Here is a 23,135-nt window from a genome sequence, read left to right as displayed (position 1 = left end):
ATAGATTTTTTAAGTCCTTAGTATCTGGCATATAGGAAGTGTTCTCTAAATGTTGGTCGTTATTATTAACTGCCACTTGTGTTTGTTTTCTAATCTAGAGCAACTGTTCGTAACCACTCACTGGGCAGCTAATGCCACAGGCACAGCACAGGTTGTCCCCACGTGGCATCTCAGTGGTCCTCACAACCGGCCTAGAAGACAACGCCCTCGTCTCGCAGATGAGCAAACCCAGGCCCAGGGAGGCAGGAACTTGCCAAGCTCTCGCAGCCAGGAAGTGAGAAAACAGAAATCGCAATGCAGACCTGGCTGAGTCATTTTTTCATTACACCAACCGCCGTGCAACTCCTTTTATCTGAGTAAAAAAATGTTGGGAGGTGTGTTGGGGGAATTGGAGAAACCTGAGATGTGGGAAAGGGACATCACCCAATTAGGACACCGTTTCAGGTCACCAAGCATCCTGGCCTCCTCTAAAAAGAAGAAGTTGAGGACTGCAGAACCCTTGTGACCTCCCATGTCTGTGGCTTGTGTTGTCTGCTACCTGATTTTCCATAGTGATCTTAGGAAACTTAAAAAAAAAAAAAAAAAAAAAAGCCAGGCATGTATATCAGGCAGGGAGGTACAGGTGTGGCTCTTGGCCTGTAGAAGAAAACAGTTCTCACTGTCTCTTTCCATTGCCTCGTGATAGTGGGTAGGCTCTTCGTGCCTGTTTAAGACCCTGTGCACTAGGGCAGGTCCCCTTGCAGACCAAGCCCGAGCAATCGGAGCCAGGGCTGAGCCCAGAGAGCAAAGGCTCAGGATCGCGCTCCTGTAGAGCAGATGTCTCCCTGGGTGTCTTTCTCCCCACTTGTTGCAGTCGCCCTACACAGCTTTCTGGCACCTTCTTCCCCCCACCCCACGCTTGCTCCATTCAGACAAGGTGAGTCTAAGTCTATTCCCCGGCAGGCCACCTAGGCCCACACATGGAGGCCCCCCACTGCTTCTGTGCCGGCCTCGGCTCAGGCGTGGCATTACGGGGAGAGGTCCTTTGGATCAGGCTCTGGGAACTGACTCCGTGAGGAAAACGGTGGTCAAAGCTCCAGCCAGCAACACTGTCCTTTTGCTTTGTTTTACCTTTTCTGGGAGGGGCTGGGAGGTTGGGAAAGATTTGAGTGCCTCTATGTCCACCTGATAGCCATCTCAATCTCACTGTGACCTCTTCAGGGGTTAGTGGCAGCTATACTGAAAGAAAACAAAACAAAACACCAAACCAAACAAAAACACACAACAACCACATCTTTTAAAGAAAGAGAAAAGGAGGGAGACTTTGTCCTTGAGCCTGTGGACATAAAAAGATTGTGTCTTTGGCCCTTGGGAGTTTGCAGCTAAAAAGCCCAGGCCTTCCCTGACACATGGCCTCCGATGTCAGCAGCACTGGACTTAGGGAGGCAGCCAAGTCCAAGAGCAATGGAGACATGGGCTGGAGGACAGGTGATGGGCAGGAGGCAGTGCTGGAGAGGTGGACAGGGAGCGTGTGTCCTGTGCCCCGCGGAGCTAACAGAGCACCTGGACTTAGATCAGACGCGTTCCCGTCCTTTAATACAAGCTCTAACCACACCAAGGCAGCTCTGACAAGCCACGGGGTGTCACGCGGAAGACCAGAGTGCTTCAGACCTTCCGTCTTTGGGGTGAGGATGTGAGAGCCCAGGCCGAGGTCCAGCTGGCCAGTGGGACTGTGGGGCGGGTTCTCAGGAGGGCGGCCGTGGCTGGGGACACAGATTTGGAAGCAGAGGCTGACCGTGCAGGGATGGGTGACTGTGTGGGGGTGGGGCGGGGTGGACGGCATTCTGAGGAGAGAGCAGGGGAGGCCTCTGGGAACACAGTGTTCTCAGGAAACAGAGGTTCCTGTGGTGAATCCTGGCTCCTCGCCCCCAATAAACTTCCTGATTCTGGACTGCGTGGCCTCAGTGCTGCACCGTCCCCTGCCGCGCCTCTGTGGAGACCTACTGTGTGTCGGCACTGTGCAGCAGGAGGCCCAGCCTGCCTCCCTTAGGGCGGATACTGTGCTTCATTGTGCAGATGAGCACCCAGGGGTGAGGCGCAGAGGCCGATCCCCACCCGCAGCTCCTCAGGGTTGGGGCTGCTCCTCAGAGGGGTCGGCTTGCTTTTCGAGGCAGCACAGTCCCCAGACTGGGATGGGGCCTGCATTCTTGTCCCAGGGGAGTCAGTCACTGAGTACCTGGATGTCTAGGGGAAGGCATGTCACTTCTTAGGGCCTCCATGTTTTTGCCTGTAAACAAAAACGTTGGCTCTCATGGCTTCCTTTCAACATCGAGGTTCTAGAGTTCCCTGTTAGGACCCAGTTGGTGCGGCATGGCAGGTGAAGGAGGCAAAGTGTTGTCAGGGAATCTGGGATGTGCTCAAGGTGGTGGTAGGAAGTGGCTCTGATGGTCCAAGACCCTCTCTGACCTTTCAACTGGGAATGTCTGCTCCCCACTAGATATTCCTCACCCGCTACACTCCATCCTCACTTTGCACAATCAGCAGATTCCTGAAAAGCTGCCAGGAAATCGGTTTGGGGGTAATCATACCCTGTTCTGAATGCCCAGTGGGGAATGCTGTGTTGAAATACATCTCCCGTAAGTCCTTTCATAAAGTAAACCCCCTGAACCGCCCCTACTCCCGCCCCCAGTGCACAGGGCGGGGGGGGAGGGGGCGGTCTCTAGGATACTCCCCACTTCCAGCATTCATGTCTGCTCCCCTCCAGGCTCCCTCGGGTGGGAGGTGGAAGCCAGGCTGGGGGACCCACATCTCAAAGGACATAAAGGACAAGTAATGAGATGTTTGCCCTTTGCCAGCAGGACCTGAGGCCCTGCAGCCGGTGAGTCACAGGAGTGAGTCACCCTGCATTGCGAGTGCAGATGATCCCGGGAGGAAGCATAGGGATGGGCCATGGGAGAAGCTGGCTTTTCTCAGCTGCTCTGGCCATGTGTGTACATGTGTGTGGTGCCTGTGTGTGTGTGTGTGTAGTGTGCATGTGCGTGTGTGCAGTGTGCATGTGTGTGTGTCCTTGCATGCATGTGTGTACATGGGTGCTTGAACTCCCTTGAGTGCACATGGTGCAGCACGTACCTGGAAAATTACCATTTCCTTACACAATTGGGGTAGAAATGACTGTCCCTCCATCACAAGCTTATGTCTTAAAGGTAACAGGGCCGTGACTAGTACAGGCATCAGCCTCAGGACCCATCCCTCAGTGGTACCAGGGGATGGAGGGCCTGTCCACTCAGCACTGCATCCACCCCTCTCCCCCTTCCTGGGGGCTGCCCTCGCCTACTTCTCGTCAACGTTGTCCCTACAGCATGTCCCCTGCCCCTGCACCTGGACACAGTTTACAAGGCCAGGATTGGGCACAGAACCGGGAGATGGGAATTGGGACTAAGATTCCATCCTCGGGCCAACGGTCCCCCTGACCAGAGCCATATAAAGATGAGGCTGTTTCCCCCACTCTGTGGACTAGAAAGCAGAAAAGGCAGCTCCTGAGAGAAGGAGAATCAAGCAGGTGCCCAGAGGATCGGGGAGGGGAGAGATTTTCTGAATATACAGCCCTTCTGGGCCTCTGCCCTGCTGCGCCCCACCCCACACCCTGTCCTCACCCCACACCCTGTCCTCACCCTGCGAGACCCGCTCTGGAGTCGCCTCCTCAGCAAGATCTTTCCCAAAACCTCAAGCAGGGCATCTCCTTCCTCCTCTGAGTCAGTCCCTCTTCTCACTAGTCACATCATCAAGGTTGGATTCTGTTTTCCCACCAGACTGAGCTGCTTTTTAAATATATATATATTTTTTAATTGGTTTCAGAGAGAAAGGGAGAGGGAGAGAGAGATAGAAAATCAGTGATGAGAGAGAAACATTGACGGGCCGCCTCCTGCACGCCCCCTAATGGGGATCAAGCCTGAAACCCGGGCACGTGCCTATGACCAGAATCAAACCCGGGACCCTTTGGTCTGCAGGCTGACACTCTAGCCACTGAGCCAAACTGGCTAGGGCTGAGCTGCTTTTTAAAAAAGTTTTTTAAATCCTCACTCAAGGATATGTTTTAATTGATTTTGAGAGAGAAAAGAGAGAGAGCCATCAATATGAGAGATAGCAATTGGTTGCCTCCCACATGCGACCCAACTGGGAATCAAACTCACAACCTAGGTCTGTGCCTTGATCAAGGATTGAACCTGCAGCCTCTGGTGTACAGGAAGATGCTCCAACCAACGGAGCCAGGGCCAGACCGAGCTTCTCCAGGGCAGAGCTGTGGCTCCCTGATCTTTGTACACCGAGCCCAGCGGGTGCATATACTGAGTGCTAATGTCCCAAGGCCAGGGTTGACCTTGACCTTCTTCTCTGTTTCCTGCAGTTAGTGGAAAGAGCCCCATTTAGCCTTGGTGACCCCTGCCTCTGTAGAAGCCTGAACTCCCCTCGGCTTAGCGGGTTGAGAGCAACTGGTCCCCTTCATATGGCTCCCCACTCTACCCTGGGGAAACCGAGGCAGCAAGGGGTCTGTTTTCTGAGCTGGGGAACATTCTGAAGAACATGAGCCTGTAAGCAGAAGGGCTTGTTTCTGAATTGGTTGTGGTGTTTGGCCACCAGTAAGTATTGCCTCCTGGAGCTGGCTTCAGGAAACGCAGTTTAAGGAATTCAGGGGGCCTTACCCCAAGCATGAGGGTCTTAGAAATGTCCCAAAACATATTCTATCCAAATGTGGGTACCAAGACATATTTTACAAATATGAAATCAAACTGCACATCCTTTCTTTGTAACCTATTTTTATTCAATAGCATATTGCCAACATTTTTCATGTTAATAAACCTAGATCTAAAACTTCACTTGTTGCTGGCAGTGTTTCCATTGAAGGATGTGTCAGAGTTAGAGGCATGTGCCGATTGTTGGCCATTTAGCTTGTCGTTTTTACATTGAAAACGACACTATGAATGAACACTGTGCACATACATCTTCCTGATGATCTCCATTAGATAAGTTACAGTAGCATTGCTGGACTAAAGGGTAGGTATTGGCATTTTAAACGATTTTTTAAGCATACCACCTACCTGCTCTGCGAGTGAGAGAAGATTGTAGCAACGAACCCTTCCTCCACTTCAGGCAGCCTACGAGAGCATGCAGTCCCTCACAACTGACCAGCACTGTGTCCTGTGATCCCGAAAATGGTTTTCAAAGAGGCAGTCATAGGAAATACACTTTCCCCTCTTCTGCTTAAAATACGGCTTCACAGGGGAACACCCAAACTTGCTGGGGAGGGGCTGACAGCTGTTGGACAGCTGCTACCACATGCCAGGCCTGAGACATGGTCACTCTCAATCCCATCAGGTAGATATTATTGTTCCCATTTGACAGATGAGCAAGGGAAGGTTCAAAGAAGTTGGGTGACTTGTCCAAGATCACACAGCCAGGAAGTGTCCAGGGTCATAATAGCTCCTGGGGACACAGAATGATCTGGCCCTAACCCATGCCTGAGGCCTCACTCCCTCCTGGACCCAGCAAAGTCCCTGTCCTGACCCCACACTACTTGCCTTCAAAGGGTGTACACCAAGCATGTCAAACTCATGGCCCGTGGGCCGCATGCCTCATTTATTTGACAAATGTTTTTGAGTTGACATGCTTGGTGTACACCTTGTGTTAGCCTGGCACCCCTGGGTAGTGAAACCAGAGGTGATTTTTCTTATTGCTCATCTGTACTTTCCACCATGGTAATATTTGACTTATTTAATAAAGAAACAAAGGTTTTTGTGTGTTTTTTTCTTTATTTTAAAAAACTTTTTGTTGCCCTGGCCAGGTAGCTCAATTGGTTAGAGCATCATCATGATAGGCCAAGGTTGCAAGTTCAATGCCCGGTCAGGACACACGTAAGAATCTAATAGTGAATGCATCAATAAGTGGAACACAAATAGATGTGTGGTTTTTCTCTCTCTCTTCCTAAAATCAATAAATGAATAAATAATTTTCAAAAATAGAAGAAAACTCATTGTCAAGATTTTCTTGGAGAAAAAAACATAGTCCCTTCTAGTATTTCCAGTGTTTACCAATATGTACACACACATGCACACACACACACACACACACACACACACTGTGACAACCTGGGGTCGGTGGGCCATGGCTATAGGCGGAGGAAGTGGAGCATCTCAGAAACATGACTTCCAAGGGGCGACTAGGACCAAGCTCACCCACAGTCAAGTCTCCCACAACAGGCCACTGGCCTCTGAAGACGTCCCAGGGCTACTGCCCTCCTCTCTCTCCCCCAGGGACCTGACCTCCCCCAACTCAGGCTGGCTGTCTACAGCACAGGCCCTGCACCAGCCAGGCCCTGGGGAAACAGCTGGAACCAAATGACTCCAGGGGCTGCAGCTAAATGGCCAGACCTTCCAAAATAAGCAAAGGGAAGCCGAGAAAGCCAAGACTGCCAGCATCAACATCAACGAGGGAGGTGGCTGAGGGCAATGAGGCCCAGCCAGAGCCTGGGAACATGCTGCTCAGGGAGCCAGGGCTGCCGAGGGGCTGGTGTAAGAAAGAACGGGAACTGGGGGATAGAACAGAGGGCAGGGCAAGGGCATCACTCACATATCCTGGAGCACACTCTTTCTGGGACTCCCGTCATATATCTAAGGCTTAGAGGAAGTGCAGTATATATTGGGTGGGTGGATGGAAGGATGGCTAAACAGAGCAATGAATGCATCTATTGAAGGGTAAGGAGTAAATAGTCCTGGTTCCTCTGAAGGTCAAGAACACCAAGGTGACTCAAGAGTCATAAAGATGTTCCGGCTCACTGAGCCCTTCTTCCCACTCCTGTGAATTTGCTCTAAGGAATCAATTCTGAGGAAGAAAACTGATCTGGCCCCAAAGGATTGTGGGAGATTCACTTCTAACACAGCAAGACCAGAATGGCCTGACTGAGCAATGACCTGAGACTGATGAGTAAATCATAGTAAAACATTATGCAGCCATTCAAGTGATAGAACGACCCTGTGAGAGAAAAAAAAAAAAAGGTAACCACATGTTTAAAATATATTTTTATTGTTGATAATATTACAGATACACATTTTAAAAATAATCTTAAGAAAAGAATTTAAAGTTTGTAAGCTTGGAGTTATTTAAAAGTCAGGCAGAAAGGTGTTTTGGTGGAAAGCACCACGCAGGCTGGGACATTAGGTCAGTGTGCAAGGCCACTGCATCTCAGACCCATCATTTAATGTCTTTAGCCTCAGTTTCCATGTCTCAAAGTGGGGGCAACAAGCAAACTCCATCTCCTGGTGGGAGGACTGCGATAGCTCTTCTATGTGAGAGGGCTTTGTAAACGCGCAGCTCATCACACACTGGTCAAAATCACATATGCCGCTGGGTGGAGATCCAAAGGAGAGCAAAGTAAATACAGCTAGAACTGGTATTCAGGGAAATACAAATAAAGACAAAAATAACACAATATTTTACCCATAAATCGATTGCCCAAACAAACACACAGATAACAGGCACAGACGGAATGTCCTCCACACCTGACTGAACTAAACCTGCACCCTGGCTGAGGCAGCCTGGACACTGCTCTCCACCTCGATCAGGCCATGGACATGGCAGGTGGGACTGTGGGAGGGGCATCCAGAGACAGAGGGCTCTGCTGTCCCTGTTCCCTGGAGAAGGACTGATAAATTCACATTCACTGAGCATGGGGCACCTGCCACGTGCCGGCACGTTCATGGACGATAAGATGATGGTAGACACCTACTCAGTGTTTGCTCTGGGCCAGCAACTTTATAAGTGCTTTTTCTGTGTTAACTCAATTAATCCTCATAACAGCCCATTGCGGATGATACAATACCCACACCTGACAGATGAGATCGCCCACAGGTAGCTGGGAGAATCGGGATTCCAAACCCTCCCCACCCCTCACACTCTCCCTGACACGCCTGCTGCAGGCTCCTGGGCCCACCACCAGGATTGCAGGGCTCTTTCCGGAGGACAGACCCACCGTTGGTCAGTATTTGGCCATGTTTCCCTGGTGAGCTGGTGTCTTTGCTGCACTGGAGCAGGGGGCCTGGCCTGGACCAAGCCTGGGGACTCTTGCCCCATCCTCTCTCTTCCCGGGTACCCTGCTCCCCCATCTCCAGGTCTCTGAGTTCTGAGTTCGGTACCCTGACCCAGCTCCCAATGCCAGGCTTTCTCCTCCAAGTTTCCACTCCCAGGAGGGTGCCCATCCTTCAGTGAAAGAGCCGAGGGCCCAGGGTCACCTGCTGGGCACTTGCACCGTGACCTGGACAAACAGCTTAACTTCTCTGGGCCCTATTTCCTCATCTGTCCGTTGAAAGGACATATGTTTTATCCCTAGGTTTAACCACAGAGAGTTGCAGATGAGATGAGAAGGTAGCCTGAGGAGCTGTCACTCCAGAGTTCCTATCTCAGGTACAGGAGAGCCCTTGGTGTGGACTGCACTCAGCTTCTTGGCAGGTAAAGGGAAGGGCCCTACAATCCCCACCAGCCCTAACTCACAGGATCCCGGAATTCAGTGCTCAAGCAGCTATTCAGCCCCCACTGCGGGTGCAGGTGTGTGTGTGTGTGTGTGTGCGCGCGCGCGCGCCCACATTGGGGCCAGGTGGGGAGCGGAGGGAAATGGAAGCCTAGGTAGGTGGTTCAAATAAACAATGCACTGCCCACCAGGCACCTTTGACCGTGAACATGACCCCCAGGAGTCAATAGAGTCACCCCTTTTACAGACGAGGAAGCAGAAGTCATTTTGAACTTGTCCTTCCATGCTGCCCCACTAGTCTAATCAGGTGGCTGAGAGCCTGGGGCCTGGGGCCTGGGGCAGGAGGACATGCTCTCCGGGGACCGGGTTTGGGCTGAGTCGGCTGGCCTGGGTGCCCAGTCCATAGCCTCTCCGTTACTCACTGGCTGAGAATATGACTTAATTCCCACAGGCAATTCCACCAGGCACACGAGGAAATGGGAGGGCTGTGACACAGAAGCTAAAAGCCTCAATTACCCTTCGTGACAGGAACAGAGGACATATTTATGAAGAGAGAAATTTTTGCCTCGTAAATCACACTTGTGAGGAATCAGCCGAGCTGGTGACCATGGTGACAGCCAGAGGCAGCCTCAGAGCGGGGATCACTCGGCCTCACACCTGCTCATTAAACCGGAGTGTCCTGAGAGAGCACCTAGGAGTCAGCCAGGGCCAGGAGCGGGCCAGGGCGGGCAGCACGCAGGGCTGGAGCTCAGGTGCATCCCTGGTTCCCAACCTTGGGGGCTCGTGGGTATCAATTCTGGAAGCGGGAGGTTTGGAGGGGCTTTCAACGACCCTGTCACCTGAGTCCCACCCGCAGAGATTGATGATGTAATTGTCCCGGTGGCGCCTGGGAATTGGGAACTTTAAAAGCCACCCAAGTGATTCTGACATGCAGCCAAGGTTGAGGGCTCACTAGGCCTCACCCTGCCTGCCAATCGATGAATCAAACAGCAGGCTTTCGGCAAGTGCACCCTGGTAGGGGGACCCGGAAATAGGGCAGAGTTTCTGCCCAGGCTCCACGTTGCTGATTCCCATTCCCCACGGGTGACAAAGACCCTGGAGGCGGCCTGCGTGCAGGACATGGTACCGGAGGAGCAGCAGCTACTCCTGCTCTGGGCCCAGAGACTGAATCTGTTTGGGGTTCCCACCGATGCACGCCAACGCTGCCCCTCCACGCCGTGGTCATACATGCATGCGTCTTCTTGGTCCTGCTTTCTTGCTCCCCTGCCCTTCGCAGAACATCCCCGGCTGCCAGAGGAGCACCTTTCATTTCATTTACAAGCCTTTGCTGACCGCCTCCGGCGTGCAGTGGGCACCAGGACTGTGCTGGGCAGGGGCTCACACGAAGCAGGGACTCAGGAGTCAACCAAGCTCCCTCCAGCACAGAGCGACCCTTACCTCCTCACAAGGGGAATCCATCCGCGTGGTGAGCTGCCTCGGGAAGGTGCGAGCAGAGACTCAGAAGGGCCTCTAGCGACTTGTGTTCTTCCCCTGGCATTGCAGGCGGACTCCATAGCTTTCTAATAAATAGTCCCATACTTTATAAAGAAAAGTCCAGCTCAGTTGATTAGCAAAATCTCAGGCTCTCACCCAATTTAAATGTCGACCCTCCCCGCTCCATCCAGATCAGCCCTGAGGTGGCTCGCGGTCAGGTGCGCGTGTGTCCAGCCAACCCTGGGGAAGATTCCATGGGCTCAGCCTCCCCCAGCGTGGCCTTGACAATGTCATCTCCTAAAGTGACACAGCATGATCCCTGTCCAACATCTGGTTCCTTACACAATATTCAGACCTCCATGGGTTGTTGATGTTTGTTTTCTAATAAAAGCATTTAAGGATATGAATTTCATCAGACTGCAGCTCATGTCATTACATGAACATGTATTGCCCTCCCTACCTTTCAATGATAATAAAAGTCATATGGGCTCATTGTACAGCTCATACAACCCAGAAATGCATTCATTAATTCCTTCAGCAAATAGTTATCTAGTGCCTTCTGTTTGGCTGACAAGGTTCTTACTTAGCACTATGGGATACAGCAGGAAATACATTAGATGCAGACCCTGCACTCAGGTTCGTTTATCTGGGTAGACACTAGTGACTATGATGTCAGGAGATGCAGGAAGATTTAAAAATACAACACAAGTCACCTGTCATCTCGAAGCCCAGAGAGGGTTCGCATTCTAGTGCATGAGTTCCAGGTGTCAGTGTCATTATTATTACACACAGCATTAGACAGTGACTATTTTCCCATAGCAACAAATATTCCCCAACCAAATGATTTTAGTATTTCGAAATGTGCATGAATCATAAACATCTTAATCACAGAATCTTCAAAGTTGAAAACGTTCTTGACAGGCTCTTCCTCTGTGGGTGTGGGAATATAAAAGTCAGGACATGTGGGAACTAATTGGCCTTCCCCTGCGAATGGCACACATGTTTTTGGGAGGGAAGGAACGTTCAAACCTGGTGCAAGATTCAGCCCCAGTCCTCCATGGGAAGCCCCGGAAAAGCCACCCCTTCGCCGACAGGTGAGAGTTTAGAGACCCAGAGGACTTGTGTGCCCAGGTGGCCTGTGGGTGGCACGATCAGGCCGCCGATCATGAGGATCAAGCTGCACCGCCCCCAGAACCTTATAGCCAGGTCTCCTCTGCTCCCTCTGGATTCCTGAATTACTTGAATAATTGCTTTGATCTTTTCAGCAAAGTTCAAGGTTGAGAGAATCAACTGGAAGCTCTTCTCTCTTTTTTTTTTTTAAATTCTCACCAGAGGACATTTTTTCCATTGATTTTTAGAAAGAGTGGAACAGAGAGAGGGGGAAAGAGAGACAGAGAGACAGAGAGAGGCATGGATTGGTCCCCGACCCCACCAGGGCCAGAGATTAAACTTGCAACCTACATATGTGCCCTTGATGGGGAATCGAAGCTGCAACACTTTGGTGTGCAGGCTGATGCTCTAACCACTTCGCAACGCTGGCCAGGACCGGAAGCTCGTTTTAAGGGAAGATGTTGTATTCCTTGGAGGTGCAAGGCTGGACCATTTAACACCTTTTTAATTCCAAGGCTGCATTTGGCTCGAACTCCCTTTCCTCAACCACAGCCAACCTGCTGCTGAATTTCAACTTTATTTAAACTCTGGGCAAGTCTGGTGCGTGTCTTCAGCTGGGAGAGGTTTTTTTCCCTTCCTTTTAATCAGCTCATAAGTCAATGAGCCGTTTGGGCAATAAAGTTCATAGTTGGAGAAACCAAACACTAAATCACCATCCACATTCACACCCAGGGTGGACAGTCTCAGCTTTCAAGAATTTAGTGTTTGTCTTGGAGAAAACCAAGAGCCTAACTGTAGCCAAGGGAAAGAGAAAAATGCTGCCGCCTCAGCCCTGAGCTGCTCCCCTGCAAACACGGAGCGGTGCTAGGAAAACCACAGCGCAGCCACGAACACAGTCAAAGGAAATGTCCGGGCCGTGTTGCTAGTCGAAAGGTTCTGATCTTGCATTGCCCTCCATGTGTTCAAGTGAATTCATGAAACCATCTGCTGACGGCACCCTCTGTGACTCTGCTTGGTCGTCATTCTCAAGTGATTCCCTTGTGGGTGGTTAACTTTTCCAACTAAACTTTAAGCTTCAAGCAGGAACCTTGTGGGACTTGAGGTTTGGTTTGTTTTAACACCACCCACCCACCCAGGCTCTTCACACAGGTTCTGCTTGTGACGAGATTAGGGGGGGGGGGGGAGGGGACATCAAAAGTTGTGGTTCCAGCCTCACCGCAGCCACAGGACATGGAGCAGGTCCCTTAACTTCTCTGAGTCTTGGTTTTCTCATCTGACAAATGGGGATATCGAGGTCAGCCATGTTTAAAATGTCGCCTTAAATACAGGGTGTTAAACTGTAAAAGGTGATATAAAGTTAGTTATTATCTTTACTGTTAAATGCTAATTATCCACACAGAGACTTGAATTATATTATGAAGACTGTACATTTCATTTCACTTTCTTCTTGGCAAGTTCCCAAGGAGAAAGCATTACAGGAAACTCCTGAAGCTAAAGAATAAACTATACATTGAGAGAGCCTAGCACTGGACTAGATGTCTTCTCATACTTGAAGATTTGTTTATTCCACATCAAGTCTGAGAGGTGAGGAATGTAATTAGCTCCTTTCAGATGGGCAGGCAGAGGCTCAGAGTCCTTTTCAGTGATATTATTTCTCAAGGTCACCCAGCTAAGGAGAAGTCACAGTGGTGTGCTAGTAAACAGACTCTCTGAGGGGGAATGGGGGGAAGCTTTGATTTCTTTTCTTTTTTTAATGTATTTTATTGATTTTTTTACAGAGAGGAAGGGAGAGGGATGGAGAGTTAGAAACATCAATCAGCTGCCTCCTACACACTCCCTACTGGTTATGTGCCTGCAACCAAGGTACATGCCCTTGACCGGAATTGAACTTGAGACCCCTGAGTCTGCAGGCCAACGCTCTATCCACTGAGCCAAACTGGTTAGGGCAAGCTTTGGTTTCTTGATTTGTAGGGCCTGCCAATTGCTATAGTATAAATACTGCCCCCTCTCCACCCACCATGGCTGATTCACACTAACCTGTAAGAGCTATAGCTGCAGCACACTACTGGATCTGTAGCATCTGGAAGCAAATGCAGGTGCCCCCGTTTTAGGTAAAGACCATTTCCTGACACCATGACTGAGATGCCCCCTGAAAACAGAGAACCCCCTCACACCAGGGAGAGAGCAGGGCTGCCTGAATCACCTGGGACTCCACCCCCAGCCCCACTCAGCCAGATCCTCTGGAGCAGGGCCTAAAGGCCTACATTCTAAACACAGACCTGGACCTGCACTGAGTTCAGGTACAGCCAGACCTCAGCCACCAAGAAGCTGATCAGTCCAGTGACCCCAAAGGCCCCTCCTACTCCTTCTCCCGAAGGTCTTTAAGATTATACTGTTTTTCACCAAATCTAAGATTGCTCTGATTGTCAGCCACACCATTATTTCATTTACCACCAGGGGGAAAAGTGTTGCCAAGTCAAAGATGTTAAAATATGAAAAAGTACATTGTAGAATCGATGAAATATGACACATGAGTGCACATACACTCATATCTCTCTCAGGTTCACAATAGCTCATTAAATATTCTATTCTTTGAGAGTGAGACTGGGTCCCACTCATCCTTAAGTCCTCAAAGACCCATCAGGCTTGGTGGAATGAATACATGCCCAACAGCATATCAATATATACAATTTACATGCCCAACAGCATATCAATATATACATTTTACATGCCCAACAGCATATCAATATATAGTTTATTGGTTAATTATCAATAAATGCCCACATTCCATGCCAACCACTTTACACTTAGTCCCCACAATAATCCTGTGAAATAGGCACCAGATAATCCCCAATTTACAGAGGAGGTAACTGAGGCTTTGTGAAGCCTGGACCTTGAGCCCCAGGCCTGAGACTCCTGACCACCCTCACAATACTGGCTGGTTTTTGAGTTGTTTCCTTGTTGCGTGATTGTATGTGAATGTGTGTGGTGAATGAGTGGGACTTCTCGTGGCCATTTGATTCAGGGAGATTTGAAGATGAGTCAACCCGTCCTGTTGCCCTTGTAAAGGATCGTGTGGAAAGGAGGGAGTCACATCCGATTAAGAAGACTGTGGATCTATCTGCTCTGTGCTCTGGAGTCCACGTGAGCATCTGATGGCAGCCAGCCTGCCTCTTTTTTTTGTTTTTTTAAAATGTATTTTATTGATTTTTTACAGAGAGGAAGGGAGAGGTATAGAGAGTTAGAAACATGGATGAGAGAGAAACATCGATCAGCTGCCTCCTGCACACTCCCCACTGGGGATGTGCCCACAACCAAGGTACATGCCCTTGACCAGAATCGAACCCTTGACCAGAATCGAACCCGGGACCCTTGAGTCCGCAGGCCGAAGCTCCATCCACTGAGCCAAACTGGTTAGGGACAGCCTGCCTCTTGAACTTGAAAATTAAAGGCTTTTGTTCCACCTTGAAGCAAACAGAGCAGTGAATCCCACATGGAAACACTCTGTGTTCCCGCCATTTCAGCCACCCATACACCATCTACAAAAAGGTCTCTCACCAAACCCGGTTCATCTACCAACAATACATGTAATAGGTTTGGGGTAATTACTAGCATCAGTCATTATATGGTTTTTAATCGTTTTGTTTTTCTAATTATAAAATGGCAATAGGAGAGAGCAATTTGCGGAGAGCATTTTGTATGGACTGCCATTTTCCAACTCCATCACAGCCACTGATTTCACATTTACATGCCACCTTTGGGCTTCGTCCACATACATATTTTAGCTTCATTGTAGTCAGAGTCTGTTGTGACTTAAATTTTCCAAGTGCCATGAACAGCCCTGTGAGAGCATGCTCACACCAGCACTGGGTCTGCCTGCAGCTCTAACTAAACCTTTCTCTGTTTCCCCAAAAGACCACAGCTACACTCCCCTTCATCTTCAGTGTGGGGCCACGCACCTGTGACAGGGACAGTGTGTCTAGTAAGTGAAGCGTAGCATTAGGTCTGGCACAGACTAGGTGCTCAGTGAATGCAGATGAGCTGGACCTTGGATAGTCTACTGACCTACCCGTGTTTTTCCACTGTTCCGCATTGCCTCCTGACAGGAGGAACAAAAGAATGCAGTGATGACTCTGTCTGGGAAACCCACCCAGGTGAGGGGAGGTCTGGAGGGAGAGTGAGCTTGGGTTTTCAGGAGTAAAATAGAACTGACTCTAAAATAATAAATAGCCCTGGGAAGGGATACTAGGGGCTGGAAATGGACATTCTATGAGACGCTGCTGCCATCTAGTGGTTAATGTTGCCAAAGACAAATTCTGTATCAGACCTACTGAGGGGTTCAACAGTCAGGATCGATGATAAAAAAAATCCCAGAATCTTAAAATGTTGGCATTCAAAGAGTCATCACAGGCAGAGAGTCCGCAAATGCTGGGCCCAGTCCCTGAAATGCACTGGAGAAAGGCGGGTAGTCCAGGAGACAAGACAGACTCAGGTCCACCGAGTACCGCATACCTAGCACCTGCCAAAACAATGCCACGTGGAAGAGGAGCAGACCCCGGAGAATGGCCAGCCGAGCAGCAATGGGAACTGGAATATTACTTTAATACACATCTATTTGGCTTGCAGTTTTTTTAACACTTATCATTCGGTGGTTATAATTATTTATTGCTGCCAACCCTTCCCAGATTCACTTCAGGGAACCCATGGAATTGGGTGGCAAAAAAAAATCACATCTTTGTTTTCACAAACCTCAGAATGAAATTTAGCATTTTCTTCAACTATAAATTAAGCAAAAAACTGTGGTGGTATTATCAGAATGTGGGACTTGATCACTCATGGCAATTATAAAATATTATCCTATCATAGTATAGTTGTTACAGGCATCGCACGCAAATCATTTACGCACCACGCTGTGAAATTAAAGCAACTATTAAACCTGCTGCTAGGTCTTATTAATGTTAACTATGAAGCATATGTTATTAAATCGTTCCCCTTTTAAAATATTCTGATATATGTATCTCAATATAATCGGTTTCTTTGAAATCCTGTGTGTGTGTGTGTTTAATGCATTTGAACATACTATTTTTTAAAGGAGTCCAAAAACACAAAAGGTCAAGAACAGCTGTTCCGGGGGTCAGAGGCGGGACAGACGGCCACAGGCTGGACGATCAGAGAAGACTTCCCAGGTGATAGGGGATGGATGTCTTTTTTTCTTTCAGTTTTATTAAGATATAATTGTCATACTTATTTTTATACTTTATTAAAAGGGGCCCCATGGAGCAATTTCAACACAGGCCTTACCTGGGGGGGCAGAGCCAGGCTTTGCCACAGTATAAACACGGGTTTCTACGACTTCTCCTATGTCCAGCCCAGCAAATGGGTCCCTTTGGAAAGAACCTGAAAAGGCATTCATACTAAAAGATAAATGACTAAGAACACCTCCATTTCAGGATTTTTCAAGACTCAGAGCACCTGTAAACAGAGCATCTGTTGATGAAATTTGGTTGATGTGGCACATGGGGTGAGCCTGCCCTTCAATCACACTGTCCCCCCTGACTTGCCCATATGCATTCGAAAGATCCCCTGGGTTATAAACAGCATAGAAACCAAGTTGCCCAGACTCAGAAAAAGACAATTCAATAGGATTCCACTGGGATCAAAGGAAGGGTGGAACCACGCTTCTCAGAGCAGCAGGAAGGGGGCAGCTCAGGCCTCTTGGCAAGAAGTATCTGGGGACCTTCTCTCTAGAGCTGTGCTTCTGCACATGTCACGGGGCACCTGGTAAAGAGCAAATTCCTACCAGCCAATCTGGGGTGACGCCTGAGGTGAGCCGTCATGAAACCCCGGGGAGATGCTGGTGGTCCTCGGACCACACATTCAGTAGCAAGGGCACCACTCCCCTGCCTCCATCCCCGTGCCTTCCTGCTGCTGTGTCCCTCAGTCCCAAACATCAAATCTCTGGAAGAGAGAATGTGTTGGCCCAACTTGAGTGGTATCAGGGCCTCGCTCTGGAACTATGGCCGATAGGCAGGGCCTTATAGCCTGGGTAGGTCCACCTTCGTGGAGAAGGAGTAATGTTATCAGAACAGTCAAGAGACAGGCACACATGTGCCCCAGCTGAAGGGTGGAAACCACCTTGAGGCAGAGGAGGTCATTGACTATAGCTCTAGGCCGCACCGTCAGCCTCTGTTCTGTGCTCTGATCCTTCTACACCACCGTGTTCCCACCCAGGGACTTGCTGCACAGCCCAAGGCTGGGTTTTGATGAAGTTGTTATTGATGGGGTCCTGGGATCCCCTAACCCATAGGCTATGAGAATGGGCACTTCCAAAACCCTTCAAAGCAAGCCCAGGGACACTTGATTTAGCACCCTTGTCCCTGCAGATATGGGCCCACCATTTCCTTCTCACCCTTCACAGCACCCATAGAATTTAGCTATGAACACCAGAGCCTGCCTAATAAGCCATCACTATTGCCTGCACTTTAGTTCTCTGACTTCCATGAAAGTCAAGATCTCTCCCTAAGATCTCCCCGATGTGTACACCTGTTGGATCTCTTAGGTTCACCAACTGCAGCCATGTACTCCCTCCCCACCCCTTGCCAGTACCCATGGGGGCAGGAGACTCTCTTTCTCTCAGTCCCTGGGACTCCAGCCATCTAGGCCAGCCTCCCATCCTCCTGTCCAGCAGGGTACAAGGACCTCCTCAAACCTTCTCCCCCCTCCGGGCAGCAGGGCCTGTTAGCCTTGGCAGGCCTGGCCGGTATGTCCTTCCCCAGCCAGCTAGTGGGGAGGCAATTAGAAATTCATGGACAGAAAATGCCCAGTGCAATGTTTCCTTTCAGATGATCTGGCAGAGCAAAGCAAATTCTCTGAAAGCGTCTCAAAGAAGACTGTGAGCACAGCCAGTATCTCCCCTGGGACCTGAACACCAACCAACCAACCGGCCCCTTTCCACTCTGTCCCAAGGTTAAATTGCCATGGGGGTATTGAAAAGACTTTGTCTTTCAAAATTGGTTTTTAAATTGAACTTTTAATTATTTTTTTATTTGAGTATACAATATTATATTAGTTATATTAGCTTCAGATGACTCGACATTTTTAGACCTTACCAGGTGATCACCCCACTAGTTCTAGTAATCATCCGTCATCCTGTCTGAATAAACATTTTAGTTTGAAATAAATGTTAGGTCCATACACATTCAGTTGTAAGAAATATAGGGAGATCCTGTGTACCCTAGGCCCAGTTCCCCAAGGGTAGCATCTTCTAAAACTATAATACAACATCCACCCAGGATATTAACACTGATACAGTCAAGACAGCGAACGTTTCCATCTCAGCATGGATCCCCCCTGCTGCCCTTTAATAGCCACGCCCACTTCTCTCCTGCTCCCACCCACAAACCTGGTCTCCATTTCTATAATGTTGTCACTTCAGGAGCCCTGTGTACATGGAGGTATAGTGTCACCCTTTGGAACTGGCTTTTTCTCTCCTCAGCATAATGTTCTGGAGATCCATCCAGGTTGCTGTCCATATCGATAGTTTGTCCCTTTGGGCTGCTGAATAGTGTCCCGTGGAATGGATGTGCCAGGGCTTGTTTCACTGTTTGCCTGTTGAAGGACATCAGGGTTGTTTCCAGTTTGGGGCTATTACAAATAAAGCTGCTCTAAATATTCATGTGCAGGTTTTTGTGCCAATATAAATGCCCAAGAATTCAGTTGCTGATCCCATGGTAGTCGCATGCTTAGTTTTTTATGAAACTGCCAAATTGTTTTCCAGGGTGCCTGTACCATTTCACATTCATCATCTTAAGTATAAAAAAACTTACTTTTCTTTACATGATTTTACCCTCCCCCATTGGCAACATCATTGTCTTAAATATTTCCTCTACTTATATTTAGAATCACATCAGACCATATTATAATTTTTACTTCAAATATTAAATATATGAGAGAAGGAAGGTCTATTGTATTTAACTATTTTTCTTTTTAAAATTTATTCTCGCCAAAACCGGTTTGGCTCAGTGGATAGAGCGTCGGCCTGCAGACTGAAAGGTCCCAGGTTCGATTCTGGTCAAGGGCATGTACCTGGGTTGCGGGCACATCTCCAGTGGGAGATGTGCAGGAGGCAGCTGATCGATGTTTCTCTCTCATCGATGTTTCTAACTTTCTATCTCTCTCCCTTCCTCTCTGTGAAAAATCAATAAAAATATATTTAAATAAATAAATAAATAAATAAATAAATAAAATTTATTCTCATTATAGTTGACATATTGTATTAGTTTCAACATTTGTATAACTTATGAATAAGTCTAGTTATTCATTATAATGTTATTACTCTATATTCCCTATGCTGTATATTACATCCCATGACTTATTTTATAACTGGCCATGTTTTTTTATTATTATTATTGATTTTTTACAGAGAGGAAGGGAGAGAGATAGTTAGAAACATCGATGAGAGAAACATTGATCAGCTGCCTCCTGCACACCTCCTACTGGGGATGTGCCCACAACCAAGGTACATGCCCTTGACTGGAATCAAACTTGGGACCCTTCAGTCCACAGGTGATGCTCTATCCACTGAGCCAAACCAGTCAGGGCAGTTTGTACTTCTTAATTCCCTTCCTCTTTTCCCCCATCTCCTCCCTCCCCCTAACTCCCTTTCCCTCTGGCAACCATGAATTGTTCTCTGTATCTATGAGTTTGTTTCTATTTTGTTTTGTTTGTTTGTTTCAGATTCTACATATAAGTGAAATCATCTGGCATTTGTCTTGCTCTGTCTGACTTATTTCACTTAGCACAATACTCTCCATCCATGTTTTCACAATGACAGGATTTCATTCTTCTGATGGCTGAGTAATATCTCATTATATATTGTTCTTTTATTGTTTAAGAACTTCCTTTGGCCATTATTTTAGGGTCAGTCTGCCGGTGAGAAATTCTCTTCATTTTCCTTTGTCTAAGAAAATCTTGATTTCTCCATCATTCCCAAAGGATATTTTCACTACATGATTCTGGATTGAGGATTCTTTTTTCTTTTTTTTTTTCAGCACTTAGAAGTTGTTGTGCCACCTCTCTCTGGCCTCCATGGTTTCTGAGGAACTGAAAAATATAATCACATAAAATAACCATATTTCTCTTATAGGTAAGGTATTGCTTCACTCACACTACTTCCAAATTTTTTGTGTCTGTAATTCTCAGAAGGTGATGAGTCTTGGGGTTGATATCTTTGGGCTTATTCTCGTTGGCGTTTGCTCAGCTTCTTGAACCTGTAGGTCTTTGAATCCCTGCTCAGCTCCTGCCTCCTTTTCCTCCCCTCCTGGGACTCTGATGGCGGGAAGAATATCAGATCTTTCGTTCCAGTCCCACAGGTCCCAGAGGCGCTGCACATTCATTTTTAGTCCATCTTCTCTCTGTTGGTCAGATTGCAGCATTGTTCTATCTTCCAGTTTGCTGATTCTTTCCTCTGCCCCCTCCACTCCACTGACCCTATCCAGTAATGTTTTTCTTTTGGTTATTTTTTGGGGTTATATTTTTCAGTTCTCAAATTTCTACTTGGTTGTTCTTTATATTTTCTATTTCTTTGCTGAGATTTGGTTGTGGTTTTTTTCTCTGTTTGATGACGGTCATAATTGTTAAAGTGTTTTTTGTGTTTTTTTTTTTATCATGGCTGTTTTAAAACCTTTGTCCAACAATTCTAACATCTGTTACCTCAGTGTTGGCATCTTTTTTTTCCCCTTCAGTCTGAGATGACCTGTTTCTTGGTATGATGAGTGATTTTTTATTGAAGTCTGGACATGTTTGTATTGTGTAATGAGACTGGATCGTATTTAAACTTCTGTTTTAACTGGTTTTCTGACATCTCTCTGGCAGGGTGCTGCCTCAGTACTGTCAGGTGGAGGGAGACGTCCAGACTCTCCACTTGGCCTCCATTGACACCCAAGGCCAGGAGCTCCTCATTATTGCTGGGCAGGGGTGGGAGTTTGCACGCTGCCCCACACCCCCAACCCCTGCCATGGCCTCCACTGACACGGCAGTGGAAGGTGGGCCTGTTATCCCTGGGCAGTGGTGAAGGTCCTGACCCTCCACTCGCCTCCTCTGAACACCCAGGGGGGAAGGGGAGGGGAGCCCAGGTCCAGGTCCCCTGTGTGTTCTCCACTGACCCTGTGGGCAGGAGACAGGGGGCTTGTGAGTGCCCGGAGCATGAGGAGCATGTAAGTTCCAGCTCCCTACTGGGCCTCCTCTGGCATCACTTCAAATACAGGAAGGCGGAGGGGTGCCTCATGACTGCTTGGCAAGGGTGGACGTCCAGGCTCCCCAGTCAGCCTTTGTTGGCAGGGCAAGAGTTCCCTGCAGGGTTTGGCTGGAGCAGAGAAGTTATTGTCTAAAAGTTTTCTGCCTTGTGGGCTGGCCTTTTCTTCATCCTTTGGCTAGAGAAAGCAGATTTTCTTTCTTTCTTTCTTTCTTTTTTAATGCCTGCTCCTTTTGGCATTTCTGGGTTGCCAGCTTCCTTAGCTCCAAGTCTGAGAATATATGAGAGAAGAAAAAAAAAGACAGGAACCTTACCTCCACATTGTTACTTAGGTCCCAAGGCCCCTAGCCAGTCCAACTTCTCTCCACCTTTCAGTCTTCTTATGTTTGTTTTATATATAATGCCCCATGGTTTTGTTGTGCTTAGAGGAATGGGGGAAAGTACATCTAGTCTATCTTGCCAGAAGCAGAAGTCCTATATTTAACACCCAAGAAGTTCAGACATAACATTCATGGCTCCTGCTACTAATTTCCTGATGGATATTTGGTTAGGTTCTTGAGATAATGAATTCCCTCTTGAGGTCAAATGTGATTTAGCATGTTTTTATTGGGCAAGAATATTTGTGTTCCCCTCAGAACCTTGAGGGGAAGTCTGGCATGTGACTTTATAAAAGAAAAGCTTTTCTTTTTCCTCTTCTCCATAAGATATTGAAATCCAGAAACTAGACCAGGGAGGTTATACAACAAACAATGGATATTTATTAGATCCATGCCCCTGAGAAGTCATCAATTTCTTTGTCGCTCTTCCAGCTCATTGAGGGTGGGACCAGCTCCTCAGCAAGGCTGAGAACAGGTAAGTGTGTGTTTAGCACCTACTCTGCCAGGCACTTGCTAGATGCTTTATATATTTTTCTTCCTTTTGTTAATCCTCGTAGCCACTCTGTAGGTGTATTATTAAAGTTATTTTTTACATGAGAAGCTAAAGTTCAGAGAAGCAGGCCTAGGGTTTCAGCTCAGTCTGCCCAAGTCCAAAGCTTGTGCTCATATAAGGCTGACTCTTTGCGGTAAGGAAACTGAGTACAGAGGGGTTTCTGATACATTCTGAAAAGCCCTTGAGGTGAGCTATGCGAAGGCCGAGGCCCCACAGAGGGGATGGGATTTCCGGGTAAAGGGGTTTCCGGGGAAAGGCTAATCGTGCTGTGTCCCTAAGGTCACAGGCCCCTCGCCCACAAGGGAGACTTTCTATAAGGAAAGGCAGACTAACAGGACCACAAAGGCCAGCAGGGAATCATTTCCAATGGCAGCCAGCTCTGCAGGGGGAAGGTATCCAGCCTGTTTAACGGGATGACTCTACCTTCTAAGGATCTGCTTCTCTTCCTCCCAGCTGCCTCACTGACCCCCTTCCTAGCTGCCAACAGTATGAAGTTCCTCCAACCATAAGCCTGCTCACTAGATCCGTCCAGAAGGGCAGCTCTGGATGAAGAAGGGCCAGTGCAAGATCCAAGGATCCTGGGATGGGGGGTGGGGGGGAGGGGGGGCAATGGCAACTTCCTTCCTTGCTTTTCAACTGGCAGAACAAAATGTTATTTCCAAAAAGCCAGAGGACTGTACTTTTTGCTTGGGCCTGGGAGGCTTGCAATAATGCTATCTAATTAAATTTTCCAGCAAAGAAAGAACAGTCACCAGACTCAAGGAGAAAACACTGTGTTTTCCTAAGCCAGAAAATGTTGTCATAATCTGAACTTGGCCAGGAAAAAAAGGTCCAAAAAGTGATTTCATTCAGAAGAAAAAAAATGTCTGAAAGAGG

At 48.1% G+C, this 23,135-nt stretch overlaps 1 long non-coding RNA gene across 2 annotated transcripts; it reads left to right on the top strand.

Moving 5' to 3' along the window:
• Window positions 1–1,214: 1,214 nt before the first annotated feature.
• On the top strand, window positions 1,215–10,699 carry LOC132213394 (uncharacterized). Of its 2 annotated transcripts, none has more exons than XR_009447979.1 (4): window positions 1,215–2,069; window positions 2,838–2,965; window positions 8,357–8,430; window positions 8,946–10,699. It is a non-coding gene; the product is annotated as an uncharacterized LOC132213394 (long non-coding RNA). The 2 variants fall into 2 exon arrangements; XR_009447978.1 differs by having other exon boundaries at window positions 8,357–8,475.
• The last annotated feature ends 12,436 nt before the right edge of the window (window positions 10,700–23,135 follow it).

Source organism: Myotis daubentonii, chromosome 12, assembly GCF_963259705.1.
Source record: "Myotis daubentonii chromosome 12, mMyoDau2.1, whole genome shotgun sequence".
Lineage (NCBI taxonomy): Eukaryota > Metazoa > Chordata > Mammalia > Chiroptera > Vespertilionidae > Myotis > Myotis daubentonii.
The sequence above is the reverse complement of the archived record's forward strand: the minus strand, read 5'-3'. Positions and strand labels throughout refer to the sequence as shown.